Consider the following 22,103-nt stretch of genomic DNA (forward strand, 5'->3'; position numbering starts at 1 on the left):
TAAAACATTCTAAGCATGGCCTGAAGTTATTCAAGGTATGCATGGTAGAATATGGCATATCAGAAGAACAGAGCCTATAAAGTGAGGTCAATACAAAAGGTTAACTCGGCAGGAGAGTTGGAGCAGAAGAGCAGTTGCCACAGGTAACCAAGAACTGGTGGGAAATGCATAACAGCTTTTCATAAAGTGTGGGACCTAACAAAGGTGAGAGGTCCTCCAGAAAAGAGGGGGCCCGTGTTCTGGCTCCCCCCTAGCGGTCTGTTCCCCAAAGTAACGGAGACCGAGCCCATTGTACAGAGACCTCAAGTGCCTGGCTGCATGGTACAGGAAAGTGAAGAAGTTAAGTGTGAGCTTGTATGAGGTCCATGCTAAGTGCATAGGCGGTACCCTATTCTGTCACTGGGAGTGAGGTGGGAGAGATACGCTGTACTGATGGAGAGGGCACAGGTTCAGCAGCGTGCTTCCTAAATGTAATATACATCAGGCAAAGGTGTGTAGTAACAGGACAGCACATTGTACAGAGGGATTCTGTACATGTAATTACTGCACACAGTGTACAGCCCGTCTCTGAGCTGGGGTACCGCCATAATATTTGACTTTCACATGAAGTGCCTGGTCCCAGGCATTGATGAGCGTGAACACGGGAAAAGTTACTCCCACGTGCAGGATGAGTAGCCCCACAAACTCACAGTTCTTCAGCATTGTAAGTAAATTTAGCCTTGAATGTTTATTTTAGCAATTTAATACAGGTGTCCCAGCTTTTTCTGATTACTCTCTGTCTGAATAAAAGCAGTTTTGAAACAGACCAGTGGGGGCCGGCCGATAGGGGGCGCAGGGGCGCCGCCCCCCCCCCCCCCCCCAAAAAAAAAAATTGTCCATTTTCAGCCCACTTCAGATGTCCCCTAAAACAAAAATGTCATTTTTGGTGAGATACTCCAAATAGGAACACGTCTAAAGGGATGCAGGCCCAGCAGCTTTCCTCATTTGAGCCCTGCAGCTGCCACAGCTGATAGATAATTATGAAACCACTCCCATTTGACCCACTCAGCACAGAGGCTCAACAATGAAACAATGATTTCTTCAGAATAATGAAAGGTCGGAATCTCAAATAAAGTTTGTTACAATCCTTGTAATGTACAGAGATAAACTACGTACATTTCAAGGAAACTGGAAAAAATGGTTTGTGCTAGGACTTTTGACTAGTAATGTACAGTGTATAAAATATTGTGAATATTTAAAAGGAAAAAAAGTTCTTGACTAGTGAAAGGTGATACTTCTCAGATTAATCCTTATATAAACAAGGAAAATGCGGTATGTGCAATCTATTGTAAATGTGGTAAACAGTACAGTAGCAGACTACTAACAGAAGGCTAGGAATAAAAGGCATTAAGATTACACTGAAACTGGAAGGTTAAGGTCTAATGCCCCTGAACACTTTTCCAATGACACTAACCTTGACAAATCATGTGTTTGGTAAGAAGGGAAAAACCGATTGACATGCTGTGAATTGTGTTGTGCAAAAATGCTTGCCTATTTTCAAATACACACACACACACACACTTAAAAAAAACTTTTCAAGTATGTATTCTTAACTCAAGAGCATACCTTTTTTTTTTTGCTCTTAGCCTCCTCCAAATCACCAGATTCCTTTTTTGTAGAGGGTGGCTATACTCATTTTTTATGATACCAATGCATGTAGGAACGTTGCCACCCTCTCATGCTCACTCCTGAGATGGACTATGGCATTTATAGTGTGCATAAAGCAGTGTACATGGCCAAAACTGCCCTGCAAATTCCCAACCAATGGGAGTGAGAGGGAAAAAGAGAGGATATTGGGATATTGTGGAGAATTTTACAATGAGGCAGCAAAATACACTAAAAAACAATTTAATGAAAACATAGAAACATAGAATGTGTCGGCAGATAAGAACCATTTGGCCCATCTAGTCTGCCCAATATATCTGAATCCTATGAATAGTCCTTGGCCCTATCTTATATGAAGGATAGCCTTATGCCTATCCCATGCATGCTTAAACTCTTTCACTGTATTTGCAGCTACCACTTCTGCAGGAAGGTTATTCCATGCATCCACTACTCTCTCAGTAAAGTATTACTTCCTCATATTACTTTTAAACCTTTTCCCCTCTAATTTAAAACTGTGTCCTCTTGTGGTAGTTTTTCTTCTTTTAAATATGCTCTCCTCCTTTACCGAGTTGATTCCCTTTATGTATTTAAAAGTTTCTATCATATCCCCTCTGTCTCTTCTTTCTTCCAAGCTATACATGTTAAGGTCCTTTAACCTTTCCTGGTAAGTTTTTTCCTGCAATCCATGTACTAGTTTAGTAGCTCTTCTCTGAACTCTCTCTAGAGTATCTATATCCTTCTGGAAATATGGCCTCCAGTACTGCGCACAATACTCCAAGTGAGGTCTCACCAGTGTTCTGTACAGCGGCATAAGCACTTCTCTCTTTCTACTGCTTATACCTCTCCCTATACATCCAAGCATTCTGCTGGCATTTCGTGCTGCTCTATTACATTGTCTTCCCACCTTTAAGTCTTCTGAAATAATTACTCCTAAATCCCTAAATAGATTACAAGGCCATTAAGTATTGGATTTGTATGGATTATTTTTGAAGCATAAAGCTGGCCACAGACCTTGGCCAGTTCAACAGGGACTGGATGAGATTCAAACAATCTATGAGAAGGCCGATTATACCCAAGTCGATCCATTGATTGATTTGGGTCCAACCAGCATGCTGGATTTTTACATTTGATTATTGCCAGCACCTTCCCACACAGCCCCCCCCCCCCCCCCCAGGAGAACACAATAGCTCCATGGGATTGATTCCCCCATCAACACTGACTGTTTACTAAAGTACCAAAATCCTCGTACGACAGAATAAAATTTCGGAAGTGATGTCATGTGTTGTGTTGTATTTGTATTGTATTGTTGGAGAAACACTGTACTGGTTAAACAAAAATCGTACGATCTGGTATTGTATGAGAAAAATCTTCCCATTTTTCCCTTTTAAAAGTTTCGGACCAAAGCTGTGGACTAACAATCAGAATATCGTACAATTGCTTTGAAAGCGGTATTTTTTGTACAATATTCTGATCATGTGTAGGGGGTCTTTAGGCAACTGAGCTGCTATGCAATGCATTTTAACACACAGTAACGCTCTACCTGCCTAGAGAAGTATTCTAGTCAGCTGCTGCAGCAACTCTGTAGCAAGCTACAAATTCCTAGACATAAAAATGTGAGAAAATGATAACTGCAGATACAGATCTATACTACCAATTTGCTGGTAAAACATGGCCCTAACAAGGTTAAAATTATTGAAACAATGCCATCAAGTTCAGTCTCTCAAAACAAAGTAACTAATTTTGGTTTCCTTATGTCACCTAAACATAATGAATACATGGGAATTACAACTTTGTTTTTCTCATACTATTGCCATGTGCTGTTGTGTGGACAGGCAAATAATTTGCATAATATAAGAGTTGTTTTGTTGCACCTCCTTGAGAAGTTTTACCCAAAACTTACAAATATTTTTAAGCTAAGAGCTTTAATATAGCCAGGCTTTATTATTTCAATGAAATAAGAGATTCCGTTTTTTTCAGGAATAACTAGCTTTTAGAGCAAGGTGCACATAGAAGGACTTTGCACATAATATATATTTGCAAATGTTGTGCAACTGAAAACCTCTCTTTTACCTCTTAGTGCCAGCGCCTCCTGGCCTTTTAGGACGTTTATGATGCCAGAAGGCGGAGTGTGGCCTAGGATGACGTTACTGCTTTAATTGGCTGTCACAGCAGTCACATGATCTGGAAATCGCTCATTGCGATCAGGAGCTTTCAGTTAGGGGACAATAACTGTTCTGGGAGTGTGCAGCATGCGCCCTCGAAGCACAGGTGTATATACTGTACAGCAATTCATGCAAAAATGCGGTCCCTCTGCGCTAAGGACCAGGCACCAAGAGGCCGCATTATTGCGTACAGCCAACACAAAGGTTTAAATGCAAATGTCTTGCTTGTTAGATGGCAAATGTCCTAGAAAAAATGTTGTTTTGTTTGTTCTGTGCAAAGCCCTTTCATGTGAACCTTACTCTAAAAGCTAGTTATAATTTGGGATGAATGGCATTTTTGTTTAGCTTGCTGAAATTTGGTTCCGGGACACAATGGATGCCTTCAGTTGGCATTGTTCTGTACTAGGCTTCTGGTGTGCCTTGTACCCTTATGGAGGAATAGACTGTCTCCAGGCATACTTGCCTCTAGCTTAATCATTGCAATTAGGGATAAGCTTAGGTGTGATCCAAACATGGGTATCCAAACCCAGAACAAAGTTCTCACTCCATCCACTTTCACCCAATCAACTGCAGCCAACTGTTTCGTTTGTGCTGCACTACCCCTACAGGAGCCGCTGGTTAGAATGAGTTATTTGTTCTTTGCCTAGATCTTTTTAAGAATTTCAGCCCCTCTGGCACACTAGGTAGAGTAGTACTATATCAAAGAAACGGGCATTGAACCAGTTAGTAAAGGCAAACTTAATATTTTGTCACCTGATATGGTTGGTAATGAAGTAAGTATAGAAATGAGTTAACAATGTTAATAACACAAGTTTGCATACAGGGAGATTAGTAATAAGGACTAGGCATAAGATCAGCATAAACAACAGCAAGGTCTCCTAAAGTGCAGCAGTGAGCAGTAATAAAGCTTGATTTACTAAACGCAGGCACTATACTGCCAAAGAGCATTAATGTTGACTATGCTAGGCCTAGACCAACTGGATGTGGACTGTCCAGAGAATTGAAGGAAAGGGTATAAGGGAACAAAGGGAATTGGCAGGATGCTTTTACGGGAGGGGCAGTCCATAGGCTTACATTTAACCCCTTGATCACCAACAGTATTAACCCCTTCCCTGCCAATGGTATTATTACAGTAACAGTGCATATTTCTAGCACTGATTAGTGTAGTAATGTCACTGGTATCCCCAAAAGTGTCAAAAATGTCAGTTAGGGGTCCGATCTGTCCACCGCAATGTTGCAGTCCCGCAAAAAATAGCAGATCGCCGCCATTACTAGTAAAAAAAAAAAAAACAATAAAAATGACATAAATCTTTCCTGTAGTTAGTAGACGCAATAACTTTTGTGCAAACCAATCAATATACGCTTTTTGTGATTTTTTTTTACCAAAAATATGTCGCAGAAAACAAATTGACCTAAAATGTTAAAAAATTTTGATTTTTACATTTTTTTTACATGTCATATAAAAGAATGTGAAAAATATTGTTTTTTTTTTTTTTTTCAAAATTGTTGCTCTTTATTTGTTTATAGTGCAAAAAATAAAAATCGCACAGGTGATCAAATACCGCCAAAAGAAAGCTCTATTTGTGGGAAAAAAGGACGTAAATTTTGTTTGGGTACAGCGTCCCACGACCACACAATTGCGACACAATGCCGAATCGCAAAATGGGGCCTGGTCAGGAAGGGAGTCAAATCTTCCAGGGCTGAAGTGGTTAATGTAATGTTCTTCCTGGTAGAACTGTAGGGGGTCAGCCCCTTGAATGATTAAACTCCATTACACTGTACTTCTATGGAGAAAGTCCCACAGACTGTCATGCATCTTTCAGCCACAAGATGTCACTGTTGTTGCTTTAAGAGAGGGGATCTTTCTGGAAAGGAAGAGGAGCAGGAAGTTCCTGTGTGGGTGTGGTGTTGGTCTCTCTATGGCTGTGCTGAGCTGAGAAAAGGGACTGTATGCTGTGGCCTTTAGAGGGCATATAGACTGGATAATCCAGGGACAGAGCAACAGGATCTTGCCAGAGGAGACAGAGCTGAACTGTGTACTACAGACTGCAGCTGAGAACCAGAGAAAGAGAGGAGAGAACATCCCAGAACACCTCAAGCAAGTTACAGAGCAAGGGGCCAGACTGCAGTGACCTCCAAGCGACAGAACAAGATAAATAACCTGCAAAGAAACCCGGACCAGTGCTTAAGAGACTGAAGCTACAGACAGCAAGGGACAGAGACCTGACTGCATTCACCATCAGAGGCTGAGATAAAGCAGCTGTACCTACAGAACTGTGAGTGTGCACCGGTGTTAACCTGTGGCAGGGCATAGAGCAGGTTTCTGTAGTCAGAGCGTTGCAGCAACGTGTCCCAGTTAGCGGGAATCAGATAGGATCATATAGCAGAGTAGCCTGTATTTCTGGGTGTGCGTTGGCGGGAGCGCCATTTTATGTATCACGTTGCAGTTAACTGTACTGTGAACCTATGTAATCTGTTATTACTATTAACATCATTCTCCGGCCATTATACTCTGTTGGTTAATAAAGCCGGTTTTTGCTTCAGCCTCATTGTCTGCTGTACCGTACTTGAATCCTGCATTGCGGTCCCCTACTCCTCTGACCGCTACAAGTGGCGCTGCGAGCAGGGTACGGTTACAGAGATGGAGGCGGCTGAAGGGAATGTGCATAATGCTAATGTGAGTACCTCAGGCAATGGTGAAACCCCTGCAAGGGCCCTCCCTATGGGCATGCTGTTTAACTTGCTGCCAAAATTTGATGGCAAGAACATGTCACTGTCAGACTGGGTGACAAAATTACAGAGCGGAGCGCTGCAAGAATTTACAATGTCAGCCCAGAGTTACAGGTAGAAATTGCTTTGGCTGCCCTGGAGGGTGAGGCCCGAAAGTTCATAACCTGCAGATCCACCCATGTAACCTACATGATAACTTGTCCATGTGGGTTACAATACATTGGGAGAACCACCAGACAATTATCCGTTAGAATCAATGAGCACATAAAAATTGTGAGAAACGGGTTCCCCAAACATAGCCTCTCCAACCACTTTCGCCTGTACCACAATGAGGATCCCACCTTGATGTCTTTTTGTGGCATAGATAAAGTGGACAAACATTGGAGAGGAGGTAATATGACAAAGAAGGTTTCCATGAATGAAACCGAATGGATCTATAAAATGAATACTTTGCATCCGGCAGGTATGAACCTTGATATTGATTTAAATTGTTACATATCAAATTTTTAACCTCATTTACCCAATTTAATTTTCCCAGTCCTATTTACTATCCGATTTATTCCAGGCAATTTTAACCAAATTTTAATCAATTTTAGTTAAATTTTAGTCTATTTTAACCTTTTTAGGATAATAAAGATGTATATTTATTTAACTTGCATGTAATATGCACTATGCCATTGTAATTTAATTCTGTTTTAAAAAAGCCAATCCCGCATCCACTTCCAGAATCTGGTTATAATATTCAGCACTATCTATGTTGCATTTTGTTAAATCGGCTATAAGTATGCAGCATCGATTGATTTGAGAGACCGAATATGCAGCCGTAAGGGAGCATAGTAAACCAGTATGTCCATAGAGACTAACACAATGTAGGGGCTGAACTTACAAGCCGCGAGGCATGGGCGGTTCAGGAATACACATCAAGGAAGTGATTGGTGCGGGCGCGGACTTGATCTGCATAAAGTATGTGTAGCAAGGTATGGTCACATGATCCCCTGATGACGTCAGCCCTGACTGACGAAACGTCGGGAATGTGAGACCATACACATCCGGGTCTGAGGTCTGAGGAGCACAGCATGGAGCGGCGTCTCCCATCCCCAGCAAACGATTTTATTGAAGGCTTTTGTCTGCTTTTTGTCTAGTAAGTGCAATTTATCTTTAATAAATGCTTGATTGTTAAGAGATACTGCACCATGAGACTATTTTTTCATCCCTGCATATGGCTTGGCTTTCTGATCATGGCACTGACTCTGGCTGTGATGACCTTTACCTATGGGAGCAAGATGTATTAGAGTTCCTACTGGAGTACACAGCGCATTTGACCCCCTATAATTAGGGGTCCATTAAATCTGGTAAGCGGCTCATACAGTTATCCCACTGGGTGATCGTGTGAAGGTGAAGGCTTTGCTAAGGAAACCACCCTATCAAGTCTGTGTCTTCCATATTGGCTGTTATTTATCTAATTGCTTTGGACACCAGAGACTTTGTTCCACGAATCATTCTATATTGTTTACATGTTTGTATTTATTTATTATTTATTTCTGTCGAGTGCTACATCCCCATTTGTTCACTACAAGAAGTATTGGCTGAGGTACAGAAAAAGGAGGCAGACGGAGTATCTGGCATGGGATCTGCCGACCGAATATTGCGGGAACAGTTTATTCTGGGACTCTTCAGCTCTCCCCTGAGACAGGTTCTGCGGGAGCGAGTCAGGGTGGACCCTACTCTGAACTTTCGGCAAATATTGGCGGAGGCTGTGGCACGCAGTAAAGAAGAAAGTTATGCCTCCGGAGTGATACGGACTCAGACCGCCACACCCTTTGGGGTTGTGGGGAAGGAAGAGGTCCTAGTTTTTTTTTTCAAGAAAATAAACTTTTATTGAGCACATAAATGATCCATAGTGCAAACAGTAACAGAAGAAGGTACAAAACGCAATTGGCATACAGAATATACAGAAGGGTTCAGAACTTCGATCAACGCATAAAAGCTCAGGTACCAAAAAATGCAAAAATAGCAGAGTGAGCACATTGCAAACATCTTAGCTCAATCACATCATAACTGTTGAGACAACTTTGACACAAACAGGAAAGTAAGCACAATGTGTAGGGTCAGAAGTAGTAAACTAACAAACCAGGGAACTAGTGGTGGGAAAGGGAAAGGGGAAAGAGCACCACTGAAGAGCAACAGAGATCAGAACATAGCACCAGCATTAGAAATACCCTGCTTATCCCATCAAGAGTCTGTCCATCACCAGCTGGGGCGGGGCCCGGGTCGGATCATCCAACCATGGTTGCCACAAGGCGGAGAACTTCTTATGCGCCCTACGATGTAGGTAGGTAACCTTTTCTCTAATCAACAGTTTGTTAACCTGGTCAATCCACTGCGCCGTCGTTGGGACCCTGGAGGAAATCCAATATCTCGCAATTAGCTTGCGCGCCACATAGAGCAGTCTAAGTACCGCCGTATGGGCATGCGGGGTTAATGTTTCATCCTCCAGTGCCCCAAGTAGACACACAATCGGATCTCTAGGCAATGTAAAACGATAGACTCCGGATATGGAGTCAATGACCTCGCCCCAATATCTAAACAGTTTGGGACACCTCCAAAGCATATGGATCAGCGTTCCCTGGTCCCTGTTACATTTGGGACAGGTATCACTGTCCCTACGCCCCCATCTGAACAACTGGACCAGAGTGCGGTATGCCCTGTGAAACAAAAATAAGTGAGAAACCTTCTGCGACGCTGACACCGAGACCAGTGGGATCGAGGAGAGACACAGCTCCCATGTCTCACCATCAATAGGGCCCAGGTCCATCTCCCACCCAGCTCGGGCCGGAAGAGAGGCCGGGTTCTGCATGGCAGCCAGCAAAGTGATGTAGACCCGAGAGATCATACCTCGTTTGTCAATAGACCTAAAAACATCCATCGTCAGTGAATGTTCCACCAATCGAAGGGGGACCGTCCGTGACTGGACATCTAAAGCATGCCGCAGCTGAAGGTATCTAAAGAACAACTGCCTAGGAACCTGAAACTCACTCTGGAGTTCCCGAAAAGACCTCAAAACCCCATCTCCGCGGTATATCTGTGCAAAGAAAGCCAGTCCCCGGGACTCCCAGCACCCCACCCCCTCCAACCCAGACAACTCCCGATAGTTGGAGTTCCTCCACAGTAAGGTACCATGGAAGAACCCCTGTATTCGCAGCATTTTCCGCACAGAGTGCCATAAAGTAAGGAGAAGCCTGATAGTCGGGAGCGAGACCTGCAAATGCGTGAAACCAGCGTCCAAATGCGCAAATGCAGTGTACGGGGAGCCAGGGGGAACCAGGAGAGCCCGGATGGGATCCGCAGGATCAGGCAAATCCCAACCTCCCAGATGCTGAACCTGAGAGGCAAGGAAGTACACCCTAGGATTAGGGACTGCCAGACCCCCACTGTCCTTACTCATCTGAAGTGTAGTCAGTCTAATACGGGCCACCCGTTTCCTCCAGATTAGATCGCGAAACAAGGATTCCACACGCAGGAACCAGCGTCTCGGGATCCAGAGAGGGGCGTTGTGGAGTACATAGAGGAGCTGAGGGGCCCAAATCATCTTTACCAGATTGACCCGTCCCGCCACCGACAGAGGGAGTTTACACCAAGCGGTACATTTAAGTCTAAATTTATGAAGCAGGGGCACTAGGTTAAGTTCCAAATAACGGCCGACATCCGGGGTCACCTGAACACCCAGGTAGCGGAACTGGTCAACCACTCGGACATCCCTAGCCCTTTCCGGCAGGGGGGCCAAGATGGGGTCCAGAGGCATAAGGACCGACTTATCCCAGTTTATTGAGAACCCGGAAAAGGAGCCGAAAAAGTCAATCAAATCCATGACCTCGCTCAGCGACCTCCCCGTGTCCCCCAGATAAAGGAGGGTATCGTCGGCATATAGGGAAACCACGTCCTCATGAGGGCCCCGTCGGAAGCCAACAATCTCCGGATGAGTCCGGAGACGAGCCGCGAGCGGCTCTAAGGCCATGGCAAACAACAAAGGCGAAAGTGGACACCCCTGCCGAGTGCCCCGGAACAAACAGAAGGGTTCCGACAGGTCCCCGTTGACCCGAAGTCTGGCTCTAGGATTGGCATACAACAATTTAACCCAACTAATAAAGGTGTCCCCCACTCCAAAACGCCTCAGCACCGCCCACAGGTAAGGCCACTCGACGCTGTTGAAGGCCTTAGCTGCGTCTAACGAAAAGATTGCTCTATTACCAGGATTATCCACAGGGAGCTGAAGGTTAAGAAACAGGCGTCGCAGGTTCAGAGCCGTAGCTCTCGTGGGGATAAAGCCCGATTGGTCCCTGTGGATAATGCTCTGCACTACTGCGGACAGTCTAGTGGCCAGTATTTTAGCTAATAGTTTAACGTCCGAGGTCAACAAGGAGATAGGTCTATAAGAGTCGGGTAGCATAGGATCCTTTCCAGGCTTGGGGATCAGTACCACAATGGCTTCGCACATAGAGTCAGGCAGGGTCCCTCTCCGGAAAGCGTCATTGAACACCCTCAAGAGCACCGGGACCAGCTGCTCAGAGTATCGGCCATACACCTCAGATGGCAGGCCGTCCGCACCCGGGGACTTGCCCCGTGGGGCGGCCTTTAGTGCCATTAGAATCTCGTCTGCAGTTAAAGGAGCATCCAGGCCCTCCGCCTCCCGGGCAGAGAGCGCCGGCAGGTCGCAGGTGTCCAGAAAGTCCTCCACCACCCGCTGCGGGGCCGACACCTTAGAGGAGTAGAGATCCGAGTAGAACTCACGTAGGACCCTAGATATCTCAGGAGTGGAGCTCAGCAGGGCCCCCGAAGGGTCCCGCAGAGCGGTAATAAATGCCGCTGGCTGTTGGGAGCGAACCAGCATAGCCAACACATGACCAGTACTCTCCCCCTCCTCAAAATGCTTCTGCTGTAGGAAAAAACGCTTATTTTCAGCCCGTTGCAAAACCACCGTTTTGGAGAGGGACTGGGCTGCCAACCAGGAGCGTTGAGACTCCTCCGAAGGGTCATTAACATAAGCCGCCTCCGCCCTGGTCACCTCTTCCAGTACGGTGTTCTCCCATTCTTTAGTAGAAGATTTAATGTTATTTATCAGATAACTAAACTGTCCCCTCAGGAAGGCCTTAGCAGAGTCCCACACCACCCCCAATGCAGCCGTATCCAAATTAATCGTCAGAAAGGAGGTTAGTAACTGGGGTATGGGGTCAGGACTAGGAAATAGCGTGAGCCAGAAAGGGTTCAGTTTCCAAAGGGGTCTCCCCGACATAGACGGCAGAGACAGGCTGATCCGGAGCGGAGCATGATCCGAAACCAATCTCGGGCCATACTCAGCCCCAACCACCAGCGGCAAGAGGGCCTGATTGCCGAACCCCATATCAATGCGGGAGAGGCCAGACCGTGCAGCCGAGTAGCAAGAGTACACCCGGTCACCCGGATGCCCCATCCGCCAAACATCCGTCAGTCCCAACTCCCCCATCAACCGAGCAAAGGGAGACCCATTGCCGATCGACTGAGGGGGCCCGGAGCGAGGGGTAAATCTGTCCCAATGGGGGTCCAGGGTGGCATTAAAGTCACCAACAACCAGCAGAGGGACCGCAGGAAGGCCAGCAATCCTTTCCGCCAGCAAACCAATGATCCCAGCCGAAAACGGCGGAGGCACATACACCGCAATTATTGCACAGGACAGACCCCCAACAGTACACACCAGCATAACAAATCTACCCTCGGGGTCAGCATAGGATGATGAGAAGGCAAAATTAACCCCCCGCCTTATCAGCAGACTCACACCCCTGGAATATGTAGAGTAACTAGAATGGGGTTTTGCCCATGATAGATTATTCAAAAAACAAGTGCCACATCCCTAAATTTGAATACAAAAGAAGAAAATTCCCCTATGTTTGGGATTTTTTAGGCACATAGATAGACAAATTCAAAAGATCTAAGCAAAAATTATAATATTTATTTAAAGTGACAAACATAGGATCATAAATGTTAAAAACAAAACAGGCAAAATGTATGCATCAAGAATATATAATTGTGACCGTGAGATGGTGAAGATATCAGTCCAATATATTTCGGAAAATCAATTTCCTTCTTCAGGGACGGGTCACATTGAAAGTTTTCTAATAATAACAAAGACAACAATATAGTTAAGCCTATTGTATCTATTACATAAAATCATCATATACAGTGTAATTATTGCATTCTAGGCATGATGTCATATAAATATACTCGTTAGATTTGTTATTTCTTTCTATCCCTTTCAAACAGTTAAACAGAGAAAAAGGGGAAACACTTACATAATTCTTCTTGTCATACATGAAAAGCCTGTAGAGTAGCTAAAAGCAAGAACCGAATAACCGCATATGTGGAAATCCACAGTCACTGATGTTCATATATCCCAAAAGATTGGGGGGAAACCAGTATGTCAGACTTATGTTATTTATATGGAAGCCCCCCGTCGCTATCCTGGCTCCTGTGGTCACCTGAGGTCCCAAAATTGGCCGTAGCACCAAGAAGCTGACACTGGGAATCAACTACAAGGAAGAAACATATATATAAAGAATATCTTCATTAATTTCTTGGGCTTAGTAATAGTCACCAAGAATAGGCACCTAGGTCAAAATAGTATTGACCGGGGTGTCATATAGAAAATGTAGATGATTTGTTGGTTACCTGAAAGCTGTAGAACCCACAGTTGCCACATATGGGTATCGACCAGACACGGTTTGGAAAGTGTGGACACATACAGGGAATCTAAGAGTTTAAATGTTTACCTTGATTGGACCCAATCGGCAGCAGCTGGTGCCCGGTCTGTGGGGCTTCCTGGATCGTAGGCGTCAGGACCGCCCCGCTGTACATTGCGCATGACGATCGTCATAGCGCTGGGCGGAACCGGAAGTGACGCCTGCGTTCCACCGGCACGGGTCACGCAACCGGAAGCGGAACAGCGCATCCGGTTTACGATTGGCTATACCCGCCCATATATGCAGAGAACTGCAATGGGCAGGGCCAGCCAGAGACAGCGAGCGCCATAATGGCGATCTGTCTCCCCGTGCCGGGGTGGCCACAGGAGAAACCGAGGAAGACAAATAGGGGGAATGTTAAAAATTAGTTATGTAAGAATTGGATCCTAAAATTGGCTGACTATGTGCATTTACCAACATAGTAAAAATAAAGGATACTTACTCAATATCAGTATGATTGATAACGGTTATGCTGCAGTGGAAATATAATATGTGGTAAATTCTGGCTTGAAATTAGCTACTTCTTTAACAGTTCTATATATAAGAAAACTGCAGTATCCAAAATATATATCCTGTGCAAACTCAAAAACAGACGATGAAAGAGTTTATTAATGTAAAAGACTTGGTATTAAAGAAGAAATAAATCATTTTTCCATCCCTCCTGATGAAAACCCTTCTAAAAAGGGTTTAAATGACAATGCTCCATTGAGACCAGGAGGCTCTGTCGCTCTTAGCATATGTATCCACCTCAGCTCAAGTTGGAGGAGACTTTTGTTCCAGTCTCCTCCTCTCGGGCTGGGGTGGATACGATCCAGAATAAGGAATTTAATTCTCGGAAATTTTCCCTTATGTACTACTTTTACGTAAAGTAAAAGTAGTACATAAGGGAAAATTTCCGAGAATTAAATTCCTTATTCTGGATCGTATCCACCCCAGCCCGAGAGGAGGAGACTGGAACAAAAGTCTCCTCCAACTTGAGCTGAGGTGGATACATATGCTAAGAGCGACAGAGCCTCCTGGTCTCAATGGAGCATTGTCATTTAAACCCTTTTTAGAAGGGTTTTCATCAGGAGGGATGGAAAAATGATTTATTTCTTCTTTAATACCAAGTCTTTTACATTAATAAACTCTTTCATCGTCTGTTTTTGAGTTTGCACAGGATATATATTTTGGATACTGCAGTTTTCTTATATATAGAACTGTTAAAGAAGTAGCTAATTTCAAGCCAGAATTTACCACATATTATATTTCCACTGCAGCATAACCGTTATCAATCATACTGATATTGAGTAAGTATCCTTTATTTTTACTATGTTGGTAAATGCACATAGTCAGCCAATTTTAGGATCCAATTCTTACATAACTAATTTTTAACATTCCCCCTATTTGTCTTCCTCGGTTTCTCCTGTGGCCACCCCGGCACGGGGAGACAGATCGCCATTATGGCGCTCGCTGTCTCTGGCTGGCCCTGCCCATTGCAGTTCTCTGCATATATGGGCGGGTATAGCCAATCGTAAACCGGATGCGCTGTTCCGCTTCCGGTTGCGTGACCCGTGCCGGTGGAACGCAGGCGTCACTTCCGGTTCCGCCCAGCGCTATGACGATCGTCATGCGCAATGTACAGCGGGGCGGTCCTGACGCCTACGATCCAGGAAGCCCCACAGACCGGGCACCAGCTGCTGCCGATTGGGTCCAATCAAGGTAAACATTTAAACTCTTAGATTCCCTGTATGTGTCCACACTTTCCAAACCGTGTCTGGTCGATACCCATATGTGGCAACTGTGGGTTCTACAGCTTTCAGGTAACCAACAAATCATCTACATTTTCTATATGACACCCCGGTCAATACTATTTTGACCTAGGTGCCTATTCTTGGTGACTATTACTAAGCCCAAGAAATTAATGAAGATATTCTTTATATATATGTTTCTTCCTTGTAGTTGATTCCCAGTGTCAGCTTCTTGGTGCTACGGCCAATTTTGGGACCTCAGGTGACCACAGGAGCCAGGATAGCGACGGGGGGCTTCCATATAAATAACATAAGTCTGACATACTGGTTTCCCCCCAATCTTTTGGGATATATGAACATCAGTGACTGTGGATTTCCACATATGCGGTTATTCGGTTCTTGCTTTTAGCTACTCTACAGGCTTTTCATGTATGACAAGAAGAATTATGTAAGTGTTTCCCCTTTTTCTCTGTTTAACTGTTTGAAAGGGATAGAAAGAAATAACAAATCTAACGAGTATATTTATATGACATCATGCCTAGAATGCAATAATTACACTGTATATGATGATTTTATGTAATAGATACAATAGGCTTAACTATATTGTTGTCTTTGTTATTATTAGAAAACTTTCAATGTGACCCGTCCCTGAAGAAGGAAATTGATTTTCCGAAATATATTGGACTGATATCTTCACCATCTCACGGTCACAATTATATATTCTTGATGCATACATTTTGCCTGTTTTGTTTTTAACATTTATGATCCTATGTTTGTCACTTTAAATAAATATTATAATTTTTGCTTAGATCTTTTGAATTTGTCTATCTATGTGCCTAAAAAATCCCAAACATAGGGGAATTTTCTTCTTTTGAGTAACTAGAATGGTATTGATGTGGGTACAAGCCAGGGGCCAAACTGGGAGGGGGGTCAGCAGCTAGGTGGGTCTCCTGCAAGCAAACAACGTCCGCTTTCAGTCTCTTCAGATTACGGAGGACAGCAGTTCTCTTCAGCGGATTGTTCAGGCCACGCACATTCCAGGAAACGCAGCATAAAGTATCAGCCATGGTCCTTCCAGGGGTATGATGGACACGAAAGGATGTTAAAGCAGCGGAAGTCACTACATCTCAGGACAACAAAAAGGGGCAAGAAGGGACATGGAACAGAGGGGGGCATCAGCCAGGCACTGCGAACAGCAAGGGGTAGTCCAAGTCTCCAGCAGGCACAGAGAAGGCTCCAGGCATCCGGGCAGGAGGCCCAAACAGGGGCAGCAGGGTTGCAACAGTCATCTCCAGTGGTGAGGAAGAGGGTGCAAAACAGGACAAACAGGTGCGGGAAGGGGTAACAGTCAACAGAAGGTTCGGGATCCTTAGAGCGCCCACCGCCAACATGGTTCAGTGAGCGTCGGTCATCAGCAAAGTCCGTCCAACCAGGACCCATAGGGGGGAAAATGGTGGGAGACGCAGCTGGCATAGCAGTCTCCACTAAAACAGCGTTCAAGACCACCAAAGGTGGTAACTGTAGTCCGGGTAGATAGGGCAGCCTCCGCCCATATAGGGGTATCACGGGGACCACCAGATCAGCAACAGTAGATGTAGGTCACAGCTAGGCCACAGGTTAGGCCTCAAGGATCCCCCGGCCGTGGAGACCGGTCGGGGCGCTGCACCCGCCCCTCCACCTCCACCCACTGTGCCGCAGCCGACGGGCTTTCAAAGAATTTCACGCCATCCCGCGTCACCACTCGCAGCTTAGCAGGATAAAGCATAGCGTATTGCAAATTCATCTCTCTCAACCTCCTCTTCACCTCTCCAAACCTCGCCCTCTGCCTCTGCACCTCCGCGGAGTAGTCCGGGAAAAGAGAGATCTTGGAGTTGTCCATCGCCAACTTGTCCTGTAGGCTCCGGGCCTTGGTTAGGATAACATCTCTGTCCTTATAATTAAGCAATTTAAAAATGAAAGTGCGGGGAGGCGCTCCAGGAGGGAGGGGGCGCATGGGGACTCGGTGCGCTCTTTCCACGGAGAACATGGGAGTGAAAGAATCCCGGCCAAAAGTTTCCAGCAGCCAATTCTCAATAAATGCAACAGGGTTCTTCCCCTCAGCCCTCTCTGGGATGCCAATAGCTCGCACATTATTGCGTCTCATCCGATTCTCAAGGTCCTCCAACCTGGCCGCCTGTTGGGCAGCCAGAAGTGCAGTATTTTTAACCTCCCTCTGAAGGGGGGGTAAATCATCCTCGATGGAGCTGACCCTGCCCTCCACAGCCGCAGTACGTTCCCTGAGCTTCTGCATATCATGCCTTATGAAAGTGATTTCAGCCTTGACACCCCTCAGCTCTACAGTAGGAGCAGCAAGAGAGGTGTTACTGGTGGTGACTGCGGCCATTATGTCCCTCAGGGTGGGCTCAGCATCAGGCACAGGGGAGGAGGACTGGAGGTTACCTTCAGTGTCCCAGGCAGAAAGGTGTGCAGAGATGTCACCCAGCGGGGCTGTGTCGTCGGCATCTGACTGCGGAGGAGAAGAGATAGCAGGAGCGGTCGTCACACTAGGGGCCGATTTTGTGGCAGGCTTCGAGAAGAGCTTCTGGGCAGCCTCCTTATAGGAAGGCTTCTGTGTGCCTCGCTGCGGCTGGGCGCCATCTTGGGCTTGGCGGTCAGGAGCATGGCGGGCGGTCGTCTGCCGGGATGACATGTTGCAGCGGCTCGAGGGACCCACCGGACAGACCAGGAGCTCCGGGGATCACAGAGAGACGAGTCCCGCAAAAAAGATCGGATCGATCGGGTGTCTAAAAGGATGAAAGCACAGGATGTTCGGCGGAGCGAGAGCTTCACACGTCCGGCTACATCCGCTGCTCGGCCACGCCCCGAAGAGGTCCTAGTTAAAATGGTACAAGACCTGCAAAGCTCCCTGAGTGCTATGCACGAAAAATTGACACAAATGGAAAGGCGAATGGAGTCGAGCTATTCCCCTGGGGCTGTCTATCCGGCCCAACTACCGCCCTATCAGATTGCCCCACTGGTTCCTACACCACAGCATCCTTACCCGAGTTCACCGTCACACCAAGTTCCTCAATATCTTCCAACAAGGCCAGCCAGGGCACCTCCCGCACGCAGGCGGAGAGACTATCGTTCAGGGACACAGTGCTGGCGGTGTGGAGAAGAAAGACACTTCGCCAGAGAGTGTCAGAGTGATCTATCTAGACGCTCAGAGCCGGCGTTAAACTTCCGGCCCCCCGCAGTAGTGGGGCGTACTGCGGGGGAGGTGGAGAGTCAAGACACCCAGCACAGCTCTGAACACCTGGTTGCAGGGTGCCCCGTCATACAAGCTGAATTTGAAGGAATCCCAGTCAACTGCTTAGTAGATACCGGATCACAGGTGACGACCATGCCTGAGGTCTTTGAAAACGCTGTGGTTGACGGCGAAACGCGTTGACGTATTTCCGGTTACGGACAGAGCGACACGTCACTTCCGGTCAGCAACTTCCTGCCCGTGGAACCCACGCCGAGCGCTGCGAACACGAGGCTCGCTGTTTATGCCTATACGTTCTTGTAACATTGTAAGTATGTTTTTGGCTATGTTACCTAAATAAATAGCTTATACATACTTCACTATGTACGGCTTCTTTTCTATTTAAATGGTGGATGCGCAAGCGGACCCATGTACTTATACTGAGAGTCGTATGGAGAGTTCTATCTAAGAATTCTGGTGCCAAGGGCTTTCGTGCAATATTATAAAGGCTTCTAAATATTGGCAAGCTGGTGAGTGGGGAACCGAGAGGGTCACCTACCACTTCGGAGCACTTCGTTGTATATCAGCACCTGAGCACTTTATATTTGGATCACTATAAGGCCTAATTAATATTTAAGTGGCATCATTTAATATATGGACTTTTTTTTACAATATTTGAACACTTCATCTTTCATCACTTTTAGAGTGTTATTTATATATTTTGGAAATTATACATTGTTCAGTATTTAATATTTGAACACTTCACCTTTAATCACCTATAGAGTGTTATTTATATTTTGGAGATTATGCATTTTGTATTTATTATTGTCACTAAGTGCTAGCGCTGCTTAAATTTGTGTTTTTATATTTATCTAAGATTTACTTAGTGTTGCAGCAGCTGCAATTAATTTTTTCACTTATTTATACACATTTTATATTTTATTCATCCATATACCGCGGGTTTTAAATTCGTTTTTTCACATTGTGCTGACTTTGACAAACCATTCATCGACTGATGGCAGCCTCTATGGACTTGGGGCGGTACTGTCACAGGTACAAGAAGGACGTGAAAGAGTTATCGCTTATGCCAGTCGGTCGTTGCGGGATACAGAGCGAAACCCTCATAACTATAGTTCCTTCCGGCTGGAGCTCCTTGCCCTGGTGTGGGCCTTGACAGAAAAATTTTCGGGCTACCTGACATGGGCTAAGATCTTTGTACAGACCGATAACAACCCCCTGGCCCATCTGGATACTGCCAAGCTGGGAGCCCTGGAGCAGCGTTGGGCAGCTCGCCTTGCCAAGTATGACTTCTCGATCCGCTACTGCTCTGCTACAGAGAACACTAATGCCGATGGTCTGTCGAGGGTTACTTTTGAGACTCCAGTAGGGGATCTGGATGAACAAAAAGAAGAGGATGAAACTCCAGACTTCCGCAGGTTCACACCTCCAGCAGTTGCAGCACAGAGAAGTGGGGAGGCCCGAATGCTACCCAAGGCATTAGGAAGAACCAATGAAGAATGGGGCCGAATACAGGATGAAGATGTTGGACTGCGGCAGATGAAAGGTTGGTCCCAGCGAAGAAAACCTGACAGAGAAGAAAGGACTGAGCTTGATGCCGAGATGAAGTCCATTCTACACCAATGGGATAGACTGGAAGTTCATGGAGCTGTTTTGTACCGCAAGTGGCAGCAGCCTGCTAATATAGAGGCAAGGTGGCAGGTAGTAGTACCCAGAAGCATGGCACGAGAGGTAGCCAAGGAGGCTCATGAATTTGGAGCTCACTTCGGGCCAGTTAAGACATGCATGCATGTCATGCATCTTTCAGCCACAAGATGTCACTGTTGTTGCTTTAAGAGAGGGGATCTTTCTGGAAAGGAAGAGGAGCAGGAAGTTCCTGTGTGGGTGTGGTGTTGGTCTCTCTATGGCTGTGCTGAGCTGAGAAAAGGGACTGTATGCTGTGGCCTTTAGAGGGCATATAGACTGGATAATCCAGGGACAGAGCAACAGGATCTTGCCAGAGGAGACAGAGCTGAACTGTGTACTACAGACTGCAGCTGAGAACCAGAGAAAGAGAGGAGAGAACATCCCAGAACACCTCAAGCAAGTTACAGAGCAAGGGGCCAGACTGCAGTGACCTCCAAACGACAGAACAAGATAAATAACCTGCAAAGAAACCCGGACCAGTGCTTAAGAGACTGCAGCTACAGACAGCAAGGGACAGATCCAGAGACCTGACTGCATTCACCATCAGAGACTGAGATAAAGCAGCTGTACCTACAGAACTGTGAGTGTGCACCGGTGTTAACCTGTGGCAGGGCATAGAGCAGGTTTCTGTAGTCAGAGCGTTGCAGCAACGTGTCCCGGTTAGCGGGAATCAGATAGGATCATATAGCAGAGTAGCCTGTATTTCTGGGTGTGCGTTGGCGGGAGCGCCATTTTATGTATCACGTTGCAGTTAACTGTACTGTGAACCTATGTAATCTGTTATTACTGTTAACATCATTCTCCGGCCATTATACTCTGTTGGTTAATAAAGCCGGTTTTTGCTTCAGCCTCATTGTCTGCTGTACCGTACTTGAATCCTGCATTGCGGTCCCCTACTCCTCTGACCGCTACAGAACTACATGGTTATGATGTAGTTTCCTGTTTCTCTGTTTTCTAATACAACAAGAAAGGTTCTACTATATTTCCAACAATATCTCAAATGGTAAGAGCCATATTTGCAAAAGCTTTTTAATAGGTTATAGGAGTATATATGGAAGTGTATGCAAGGGAGCCCAGACCAGTTCCACCTGCAAATGAGTGGACAGAGAAAGTTCACAAATCTCAAAGTACTATATTCCTAGGTATAGATGGTGATAAAATTGCAATATGCAACTATGCAAATGTGAATAACCAAAGAAAATATGGGAAAACCAAGTACACAAGAGAGAAAATCTTAGCAATAACCTACTTGATTAGAAAGAAATACCAGACTCAGCTAATAAAAGTCAAGTGCATGCAGGGACTTCAGATGAACATTAGAAAAGGTGGAACACTTGCGAGCGCAGTATTGCTTCTCGGCCTTTTGGCTAAGATCAAGTGTAGTATCTGTTCTTATCAGTGTTGGAATGGAACCGGAAGGTTAGTATCGGTGATGGCCGAAGTTAACCGGGGCGCTCTGGGCGTAACTGGAGGACCGGAGTAGGCCAAACCAGAGAAAGCCGGATGGTTCCAATGCCTTCCTGATTTGAATGGGTCCGCCCCTACCAGTTTGAAGGGAGCGAGAAAACCAGCTTGTCCGACTGGTTAGTACTGCTCCTGGATGTGATTGGTAAGGAACGGCGGTGGGAGGGCCTTTCCTCCTGGGTTGAATCTGGCCTTGCAAAAGGCTTGTCCCCAGTTGAAGGCAGGCTCACCCTAAGCTGTCTAAAGTTCTGATGCCTCCTGGTAGGATAGGGCTACACTTGGTCTGGCCTTTGGGCCGGGGTAGAAAAAGCCCGTAGTGTATGTGCCCCTGGGGTGGCAGCCCAGGGGTGCCTTAATTCTCACTGGTGAGGGGCAGCTCGCCTTGAGTTTTTCGGCACCATGGTCACTGCACCTACGCACACTTTTTTAAGCACCTGCCTCTTGGGCAAGGCCTTTTGGCTTCGACCAGAGGAATTTTTATTCCGGCCGGAAGGCCTGCCCTTGTATTTTCACAAGGGCACTAATTCACCTCTCCACTTCCCCTCCCCCACCTTTTTGTTTGTGTGTGCTTTTTCTTTGTAGTTTGTCACTTTCTATCACCTTTTTTTCACTTGCACGACTTGTAGGGTGTGGGTCCTCGGGCCCTGCCTTGAGTCTTGGGAGGGGGTGGATA

Source organism: Pelophylax lessonae (assembly GCF_965119305.1).
Source record: "Pelophylax lessonae genome assembly, chromosome: 8".
In the NCBI taxonomy this organism is placed as follows: domain Eukaryota; kingdom Metazoa; phylum Chordata; class Amphibia; order Anura; family Ranidae; genus Pelophylax; species Pelophylax lessonae.